The following is an 11,669-nucleotide window of genomic DNA, read 5'->3' as shown; positions in this document are numbered from 1 at the left end:
CCCTTTCGAGGTTGAGCTCCTTCGAGATCAGACTTCAGAGGAAGAAGGCAGGAGACGGGCGGAATGACGAATAGAGGTGCGTTTAGATCCTGCTCCAAGAAATGAAGTGCAAGTCCTCCAGACAACGATAGGACCAAGACTGTCACTTTTTTGGCAGGCTTAGAAGAAAAGAGGGGTGGACGCCTGGTCCCTCTCGGTTATCACGGACGGATACAGAATCCCCTTTTTGAAGAAGTCTCCGCTTTCATATATTCCTCTAGCCTTATTGGCTCAGTACTCAGATGCAGTGAAACAAAGGGCCCTTCTGGATCTGGTCGACCAGATGCTGGAGAAGGGAGCGATAGAACCAGTCTGGAACTATCCTCCCCTGGTTTCTACAATCGCCTGTTTCTGGTACCCAAGAACTTGGGTGGGTGGAGACCCTTTCTGGATGTTAGCTAGCTGAACGTCTTCGTGGAAAAGACAAATTGTACCATGGAGACAACTCAGTCGGTGCTGGCAGCAGTACGTCCGGGACACTGGATGGTGTCTCTGGATTTACAGGACGCTTATTTTCACATCCCGTCCATACGACTTCAAGGAAATGATCCAGGGCAAGTGCTTCCAGATTAAGGCCCTTTGCTTCGGTCTCAGCACTGCTCCTCAAGTCTTCTCCAGAGTAATGGCGAACGTGGCAGGGTGGCTTCATCATGAGGGGATAAGAGTATCTTTTTATCTGGATGACTGGTTGATACGATCGTGGTCGAAAGAAAAATGTCTGGAAGACCTACAAAAGACTTTCATGATGGCTCAAGAACTGGGTCTCGTCATCAACAAGGAGAAATCTCAGACCAAACCGAGTCAGATTATTTTTTATTTGGAATGGTTCTGAACTCAGTTCATTTTTTGGGCTTCTCCCTCCCAAGAAAGGCAGACCAGATGCCTCAAAAAGGTTCGAGAATTCTTGAAGAGACAGCAGTGCTCAGCGAGAGAGTCATTGGGTTTGCTAGGAACCCTCTCCTCGCTCGAACAGTTTGTCTCTTTTGGAAGAGAGCACCTCAGACCTCTTCAAGTCTTCCTATCAAAGGTGTTGAACAGGAATATTCAGGAAGACTCCTTTTCCTTCCCCATTCCAGCAGAAGTCAAGGATCATCGGATTTGGTGGCTGGATCCAGCATTGTTAGGAGAAGGAATCTCCCTGTACAGGAAGAACCCAGATCTAGTGTTGTTTTCAGACACTTCGAAGTCAGGATGGGGAGCAACACTAGGAAGCAAGGAGGTCTCAGGCTATTGAAAAAAGAGTCTGACCGGATGGCACATCAACAGGAAAGAGTTGATGGTCATTCTGTTAGGACTAAAGCCCTTCAAAGACTCAGTGTCAGGGAAGTTAGTGGAGGTCAACTCGAACATCACCATGGCTCTAGCTTACATCAGGAAGCAAGGGGAAACTCACTCTGTCTCTGTTCGAAACAGCAAAGGAGCTCCTTCTATGGTCAAAGGAAAACAAGATAGAACTGTTAACAAGATTCGTGCAGGGACAGAGGAATGTAAGAGCAGATATACTCAGCAGGAAAGGGCAATTTCTTCCCACAGAATGGACCCTCAACCAATAGGTCTGTCAGAGTATGTGGAAGTTATGGGGGAGACCTTTAATAGACCTTTTCGCCTCCAACCAAAACAAGAGGATCCCCAACTACTGCTCCCTAGTCCTGGACAAGGAGGTAATAGCAGTAGACGCCTTTTTGATGGATTGGACGGGGATGGACACATATACGTTCCCCCATTCAAGATCATCAATCTGGTCGTCAGGAAATTGGGTCTCCTCGAAACAGGTTGAATGATCCTAGTAGATCCATTCTGGCCAACAAAAAGATGGTTCACGGAAGTGGTGGACATGTTGTTGGACTTTCCAAGAAGCCTTCCTACAAGTCCAAAGCTTCTCAAACAGCCCCACTTCGAGAGCTATTATCAAAACCCCCTCGCTCTAAGACTGACTGCCTTCAGACTATCGAGAAGCTTGTCAGAGCGAGAGGTTTTTCTGTGCAAGCTGCAAGAGCTATCACCAGAGCGAGGAGGGTCTCTTCACAAAGGGTCTACCAATATAAGTGGGAAACCTTTAGAGTTTGGTGTAGGCAACACAAAGTTTCCTCAACCACTACCTCTGTGAACCAAACAGCGGATTTTTTGTTATCCCCCAGACAGGATGCTAAACTGGCTGTATCCACGATTAAAGGGTATAAGAGTATGCTCTCAGCTGTCTGTAGGCACAAAGGCTTAGATTTGACTCAGAATAAAGACTTGCAAGACCTCGTGAAGTCTTTTGAGACAACGAAGCAGGCTCAGTTAAGGCCCCCAGCTTGAAATCTAGATGTGGTTCTGAAGTTCCTTTGCACCAAGAAGTTCAAACACATCTCACAAGCCTCTCTTAGAGATGCTATGAAGAAAACCCTATTCCTGATGGCTCTGGCCACATCTAAATGAATCGGCGAGGTTCATGCTATTGAGAAACACGTGGGCTTCAATCAGAATGGAGTGGTATGTGCTTTGATGATTGACTTCCTCGCCAAGAACGAGAATCCATATAATCTAGTTGGTCAAGAGCAGGAGAGGCTGCTCTGTCCAGTTAGAGTCCTTAGAGCTTATTTATCTCACACTAAGAATGTTAGAGGCGCATCTAATTCCTTAATGGTGCTCAGTGAAAGATCCGCAAAAGTCCCTTTCAAAGAATGCATTGTCATTCTTCCTGAGGGAGACTATAAGTGAAGCTTACCTCTTGTGTGAGGAGGAGCACTTCGGCATTTTGAAAGTAAGGGCCCCATTAAGTGAGACTATTGCTACTTTGTTGGCATATCGTAAGAATATGGCAGTTAGGCAGATTATGGATGCAACGTTTTGGAGAAGCAACTCTGTGTTCGCCTCTCATTACCTCAGAGAGGTAAGAGTGGATTATGAAAGGTGTTACACCTTGGGCCCATACGTAGCTACAGTTTCTGTATTAGGCAATGGAGTTACTTCCCCCCCCCCCTCAACCTTAGCTTTTGTATACCTGTGTTTGGGTCGGTGTTTTTACGGTTGTGTGAGGATTTTGACTTGTGGTACAGTACCCTCAGTCTAGCTAGATAATTTATATCTATTCTGCAAGGTTAGGTGGTTAGTTTTAGTAAGGTTGCAGTTTTTTTTTTAAAGCGGGCAAAGAAGTTCCGAAGTCTACTCACGTTGTTGGTCTCACCCCGTTTGACAGACTCGATTGAGTTGTTTTCAGCATGACAGGCCCACTCCTGGCTGACACTCCTTTGAATTCAGCTACCTTAGTAGGTAAGGAATCAAGGTGTTTTTTCTCCTACAACTTTTTGTTGTTTTCCCAATGATGTTTACTGTCTGTAACCCTCCTCCAAATGTGTGAATCAGTATATATATATATATATATATATATATATATATATATATATATATATATATATATATATATATATATATATATATATATATATATATATATATATATATATATATATATATATATATATATAAGTGCCATGTAAGTTATATTCATAAAAATTTAATTTTTATGATGAAACAAAGTTTTATGATTACTTACCTGGCAGGTCGGGCAGAGATGATCTGAGGAACAGAAAACGGGAATGATTCCAAATACCACCCTATAAGGGTTGTTAACTACCTAACCGCACAACCACCACACGGTGGTTGCCGCGATTTTTGAAAAAAATTGACGGACGTCAGAGATTAAGCTATATATATATATAACTGCCAGGTAAGTATTCATAAAACTTTGTTTTACCATAAAAACTCAATTCATCACATTTTGCACAGTCGTCTGAATATCAATAATTCAGTAATATGATATCGATGTAAACGGCAATGTTAGTTCTCCATTTTTTGTTAGGTGGAACATTTTGTTATAAATATAAACACATTATTTAAGGCTCTTTGGTTAATTATTCCTGTTTTAGCTGAAAACCTGGAAGGAACGATGTACCAATACATACCTGTAAATAAAATTTACAAATACATTTCCAATCATGTTGTTTATACTTCCACTGTTAATTGATCTGTGATACAATTTAATTAAAATTTGACTAGTTCCTCTAATTTCATATAAACTCTTATATCGCAACCGAAAGAGAGATTCAATTCTCTCACAACAGATAAAACAAGTTTCCAATTAGTGCGGCTTCGTTGGAAAAGGAGAGGAAATTAATTCTGGTCGGAAAGTAAAGGTTTTAAATGCAAAACATTTGTTGATCGGTTTTGAAGTTTGAAGTTTCACAATTCTTGAGAAATAATGTATTTTATGAACTGTTCGCTACCAATTAGAAACAATGACATTATAACATCAGAAGAATTGTGCTAATAACAACTAAAACATGCTGTTATTGTTTTACTGAATCCATTGTATTGAGCTATTCTATTATATACTGATTGATTCGTTTTAATTTTTATTATTTCACATTAAGAACCTTAGTATCTTATTTTGAAAATTTTGCAATACCTTTATATTAAAGGTCAACGCTAACACGTGGGCATTGGTTGATGAAATATCTGTTCATATTTTCAAACTTTTTTAAATTTATATTTCATGTTATTGGTATTTATAACCTATATATTATGTGTCTTGATGTTCTAGTTTGTCCATATTACATTCCTAGTATTCGTTTGAATTTGGTGAAATTTTTAGTTGTTATCCATCATTATTTGTGATGGTTTGTATGCAGAGACTGATACGGTATTTTGTTATCTCTGACTCTTATTCAAAATAACTTATCAATGGATTATAATCTATCGTAATTTGTGATACTAATCTGTTCGTGTACTTTATTCTATGTTTATTACTATTTGGATTATGGCAATAGCAAAGAGACACCAGTACAGTACTTAGGTAGAAAAGTCACATATGAATGATAAAATATGAATAATATGAATGATATGAATAATATTGGATTTTTTACAGAACTTTGTAGAGATCCACTCAGAATGGAATGGATTCACTAATTTATAACTTATTTGTTTTACTAATTTATAGGTATCTTGCCTTTCATCAAGGTTTATATTAAGAGTAGAAAATGCTTATATACATACATATATATATATATATATATATATATATACATATATATATATATATATATATATATATATATATATATATATATATATATATATATATATATATATAAATAATATATATATATATATATATATATATATATATATATATATATATATATATATATATATATATATATATATATATAGAGAGAGAGAGAGAGAGAGAGAGAGAGAGAGAGAGAGAGAGAGAGAGAGAGAGAGAGAGAGAAATATATATGCATTTATGTATGTGTATATATAGCCTATGTAATAATACATACACACATCAGTACTTATATATATATATATATATATATATATATATATATATATATATATATATATATATATATATATATATATATATATATATATATATATATATATATATATATTAAAATACATATGGACAGATAGACGTGCATAAATGTATAGATAAATACTTGTACATAAAATTAGATATATGTGTATATGTATATAATTTATTCAAGGATGTGTATATATATATATATGTTTATATAAATACATTTACATATAAACATGTATGTATGCATGGATATTTATTTTTGCATATACATATCTATATGAGACGTACATACGTACATATACATATATACTGTATACATATATATATATATATATATATATATATATATATATATATATATATATATATATATATATATATATATATATATATGTACATATACATACATATATATATATATATATATATATATATATATATATATATATATATATATATATATATATATATATATATATATATATATATAAAATTGTATAGATATATAAATTTATATATATATATATATATATATATATATATATATATATATATATATATATATATATATATATATATGTATATATATATATATATATATATATATATATATATATATATATATATATATATATATATATATATATATATATATATATATATATATATATATATATATATATACATATATATATATATATATATATATATATATATATATATATATATATATATATATATATATATATATATATATATATATATATATATATATGATAAATTTTGCACATTTAGACGTGTTTTTCATATTCATATAAGCCATACAGATTTTTGATACAATAGTGTCTGGATTCTCTTAATGACCTCAGAATCAGAGCCCCATGTGAAATCACACAAAGACAAGAGCTTGTGACCAGCCGGGAATCGAACCCTTGTCGGCAAGCTTGTATAGACAGTGACTAAACCACTTGGCCACGAACAAAGATAAAAGTCAATGACAATTCTTCTTTACTTATACCTGTCAAATTCAGGTGTTTTGTAGTTAGAATTGATATCAACCCACCTTCACCATTGTAGGTAATTGGTAGTTTGTTACTTGGCATTCGATTAACGATAAATTTTGCACGCTGAGACGTGTTTTTCATATTCAAATAAGCCATATATATTTTTGTTACATTAATGTCTTTATTTTCTTAACGACCTCGGGATCAGACCCCCAGGCGAAATCATACAAATATAAAAGCTCGTGACCAGCAGGGAGTCGAATCCTGGTCGGCAAGCTTGTATAAACAGTGACTAAACCGCTTGGCCACGAACAAAAAGTCAATGACAATTCTTCTGTACTTATACCTGTCAAATTTAGGTGTTTTGTACTTAGAACTGAAATCAACCCATCTTCACCATTGTAGCTAATTGGTAGTTTGTTACTTGACATTCGATTAATGATAAATTTTTCACATTTATTTCAATTCTAAGTACAACTCACCAGAATTCAAGAGGTATAAGTACAGAAGAATTGTCATTGACTTTTATCTTTCCTCGTGGCCATGAGGTTTAGTCACTGACTATACAAGTTTGCCGACCAGGAGTCGATTCCCTGCTGGTCACAAGCACTTGTCTTTGTGTGATTTCGCCTGGGGCTCTGATCCCGAGGTCGCTGAGAAAATCCAGCCCTTACTGTATCAAAAATATATATGGCTTATTTGAATATGAAAAACACGTCTAAATGTGCAAAATTTATCAATAATCGAATGCCAAGTAACAAACTACCAATTAGCTACGATGGTGCAGATGGTTTGATTTCAATTCTAAGTAAAAAACACCTAAATTCAATAGGTATAAGTACAGAAGAATTGTCATTGACTTTTATCTTTGTTCGTGGCCAAGTGGTTTAGTCACTGTCTAAACAGGCTTGCCGACAAGGGTTCGATACCCAGCCGTTCAGAAGCCCTTATCATTGTGTAATGTCACCTGGGGCTCTGATCCCGAGGTCGTTAAGAGAATCCAGACATTAATTTATCAAAAATATATAGGGCTTATTTGAATATGAAAAACACGTCTAAATGTGCAAAATTTATCATTAATCGAATGCCAAGTAACAAACTATCAACTAGCTAAAATGGTGAATATGGGTTGAATTCAATTCTATGTACAAAACACCTGAATTCGACATGTATAAGTACACAAAAATTGTCAGTGACTTTCTTCATGGCCCTGTGGTTTAGTCACTGTCTATGCAAGCTTGCTGACCTTGGTTCGATTCCCGGCCGGTCATAAGCTCTTTTCTTTGTGTGATTTCACCTGGGGCTCTGATCCCGAGGTCGTTAAGAGAATCCAGACATTAATGTATTAAAAATGTATATTGCTTATTTGAATATGAAAAACACGTCTAAATGTGCAAAATTTATCATATATATATATATATATATATATATATATATATATATATATATATATATATATATATATATATATATATATATATATATATATATATATATATATATATATATATATATATATATATATATGATAAATTTTGCACATTTAGACGTGTTTTTCATATTCATATAAGCCATACAGATTTTTGATAAAATAGTGTCTGGATTCTCTTAATGACCTCAGAATCAGAGCCCCATGTGAAATCACACAAAGACAAGAGCTTGTGACCAGCCGTGAATCGAACCCTTGTCGGCAAGCTTGTATAAACAGTGACTAAACCACTTGGCCACGAACAAAGATAAAAGTCAATGACAATTCTTCTTTACTTATATCTGTCAAATTCAGGTGTTTTGTACTTAGAATTGATATCAACCCACCTTCACCATTGTAGGTAATTGGTAGTTTGTTACTTGGCATTCGATTAACGATAAATTTTGCACGCTGAGACGTGTTTTTCATATTCAAATAAGCCATATATATTTTTGTTACATTAATGTCTTTATTCTCTTAACGACCTCGGGATCAGACCCCCAGGCGAAATCATACAAAGATAAAAGCTCGTGACCAGCAGGGAGTCGAACCCTGGTCGGCAAGCTTGTATAAACAGTGACTAAACCGCTTGGCCACGAACAAAAAGTCAATGACAATTCTTCTGTACTTATACCTGTCAAATTTAGGTGTTTTGTACTTAGAACTGAAATCAACCCATCTTCACCATTGTAGCTAATTGGTAGTTTGTTACTTGACATTCGATTAATGATAAATTTTTCACATTTATTTTAATTCTAAGTATAACTCACCAGAATTCAAGAGGTATAAGTACAGAAGAATTGTCATTGACTTTTATCTTTCCTCGTGGCCATGAGGTTTAGTCACTGACTATACAAGTTTGCCGACCAGGATTCGATTCCCAGCTGGTCACAAGCACTTGTCTTTGTGTGATTTCGCCTGGGGCTCTGATCCCGAGGTCGCTGAGAAAATCCAGCACTTACTGTATCAGAAATATATATGGCTTATTTGAATATGAAAAACACGTCTAAATGTGCAAAATTTATCAATAATCGAATGCCAAGTAACAAACTACCAATTAGCTACGATGGTGCAGATGGTTTGATTTCAATTCTAAGTAAAAAACACCTAAATTCGATAGGTATAAGTACAGAAGAATTGTCATTGACTTTTATCTTTGTTCGTGGCCAAGTGGTTTAGTCACTGTCTAAACAGGCTTGCCGACAAGGGTTCGATACCCAGCCGTTCAGAAGCCCTTATCATTGTGTAATTTATCCTGGGGCTCTGATCCCGAGGTTGTTAAGAGAATCCAGACATTAATTTATCAAAAATATATAGGGCTTATTTGAATATGAAAAACACGTCTAAATGTGCAAAATTTATCATTAATCGAATGCCAAGTAACAAACTATCAACTAGCTAAAATGGTGAATATGGGTTGAATTCAATTCTATGTACAAAACACCTGAATTCGACAGGTATAAGTACACAAAAATTGTCAGTGACTTTCTTCATGGCCCTGTGGTTTAGTCACTGTCTATACAAGCTTGCTGACAATGGTTCGATTCCCGGCCGGTCATAAGCTCTTTTCTTTGTGTGATTTCACCTGGGGCTCTGATCCCGAGGTCGTTAAGAGAATCCAGATATTAATGTATTAAAAATGTATATTGCTTATTTGAATATGACAAACACGTCTAACTGTGCAAAAGTTATCATTAATCGAATGCCAAGTGACAAACTATCAATTACCTACGATGGGGAAGATGGGATAATATCAATTTTAAGTACAAAACACCTGAATTCGACAGGTATAAGTACAGAAAAATTGTCTTTGACTTTTAGCTTTGTTCGTGACCAAGTGGTTTAGACACTGTCTATACAAGCTTGCCGACCATGGCCCATTTCCCGGCCGGTCAAAAGCTCTTGTCCTTGTGTGATTTTGCCTGGGGCTCTGTTCCTGATGTCGTTAAGAGAATCCAGACATTAATGTATCAAAAATATATATGGCTTATTTGAATATGACAAACACGTCTAAATGTGCAAAATTTATCATTAATCGAATGCCAAGTAACAAACTACCAATTAGCTACAATGGTGTAGATGGGTTGATTTCAATTTTAAGTAAAAAACACCTGAATTCGCCAGGTTTAAGTACAGAAGAATTGTCATTGACTTTTATCTTTGTTCATGGCCAAGTGGTTTAGTCACTGTCTATGAAAGCTTGCCGACCAAGGTTCGATTCCCGGCCGGTCACAAGCTCTTGTCTTTGTGTGATTTTGCTTGGGGCTCTGATCCAGAGGTCGTTAAGATAATCCAGACATTAATGTATCTAAAATATATAGGGCTTATTTGAATATGAAAAACACGTCTAAATGTGCAATAATTTATCCTTAATCGAATGCCAAGTAACAAACTACCAATTAGCTACGATGGTGAAGATGGGTTGATTTCAATTCTAAGTATAAAACACCTGAAATCGACAGGTATAAGTACAGAAAAATTGTCATTGACTTTTATCTTTGTTCCTGGTCAAGTGGTTTAGTCACTGTCTAAACAGGCTTGCCGACAAGGGTTCGATTCCCGGCTGTTCAAAAGCTCTTGTCTTAGTGTGATTTCTTCCGGGTCTCTGATCCCGAAGTCGTTAAGAGAATCCAGATATTAATGTATCAAAAATATATATGGTTAATTTGAATATGACAAACACGTCTAAATGTGCAAAATTTATCATCAATCGAATGCGAAGTAACAAACCACCAATTAGCTACAATGGTGAAGATAGGTTGATTTCAATTCTAAGTACGAACAACCTAAATTCTACATGTATAAGTACAGAAAAATTGTCATTGACTTTTTTCATGGCCAAGTGGTTTAGTCACTGTCTATACAAGCTTGCTGAACCGGGTTCGATTTCCAGCCGGTTATAAGCTCTTGTCTCTGTGTGATTTCACCTGGGGCTCTGATCCCGAGGTCGTTAAGAGAATCCAGACATTAATGTATCAAAAATATAAATGGCTTATTTGAATATGACAAACATTTCTGAATGTGCAAAATTTATCATTAATCGAATGCCAAGTAACAAACTACCAATTGGCTACGATGGTGAAGATGGGATAATTTCAATTTTAAGTATAAAACACCTGAATTCGACAGGTATAAGTACAGAAGAATTGTCTTTGACTTTTATTTTTCTTCGTGGCCAAGTGGTTTAATCACTGTCTATACAAGCTTGCTGACTAGGTTCAATTCCCGGCCTGTCAAAAGCTCTTGTATTTGTGTGATTTCGACTGGGGCTCTGATCCCAATGTCGTTAAGAGAATCCAGACATTAATATATCAAAAATATATATGGCTTATTTGAATATTAAAAACACCTCTAAATGTGCAAAATTTATCTTTAATCGAATGCCATGTAACAAACTACCAAATTAGCTACGATGGTTAAGATGGGTTGATTTATATTCTAAGTAAAAAACACCTGAATTCGACAGGTATAAGTACAAAACAATTATCTTTGACTTTTATCTTTGTTCGTGGCCAAGTGGTTTAGTCACTGTCTATACAAGCTTGCCGACCAGGATTCGATTCCCGGCCTGTAAAAAGCTCTTGTCCTTGTGTGATTTCGACTGGGGCTCTGATCCCGATGTCGTTAAGAGAATCTAGACATTAATGTATCATAATATATATGGCTTTTTTGAATGTGAAAAACACGTCTATTATGTGCAAAATTTATCATTAATCGAATGCCAAGTAACAAACTACCAAATTAGCTACGATAGTGAAGATGGGTTGATTTAAATTTTAAGTACAAAACACCTAAATTCGACAGG

This window comes from Palaemon carinicauda, chromosome 5 (genome assembly GCF_036898095.1).
Source record: "Palaemon carinicauda isolate YSFRI2023 chromosome 5, ASM3689809v2, whole genome shotgun sequence".
NCBI lineage: Eukaryota > Metazoa > Arthropoda > Malacostraca > Decapoda > Palaemonidae > Palaemon > Palaemon carinicauda.
This window is presented reverse-complemented; position numbering follows the sequence as displayed.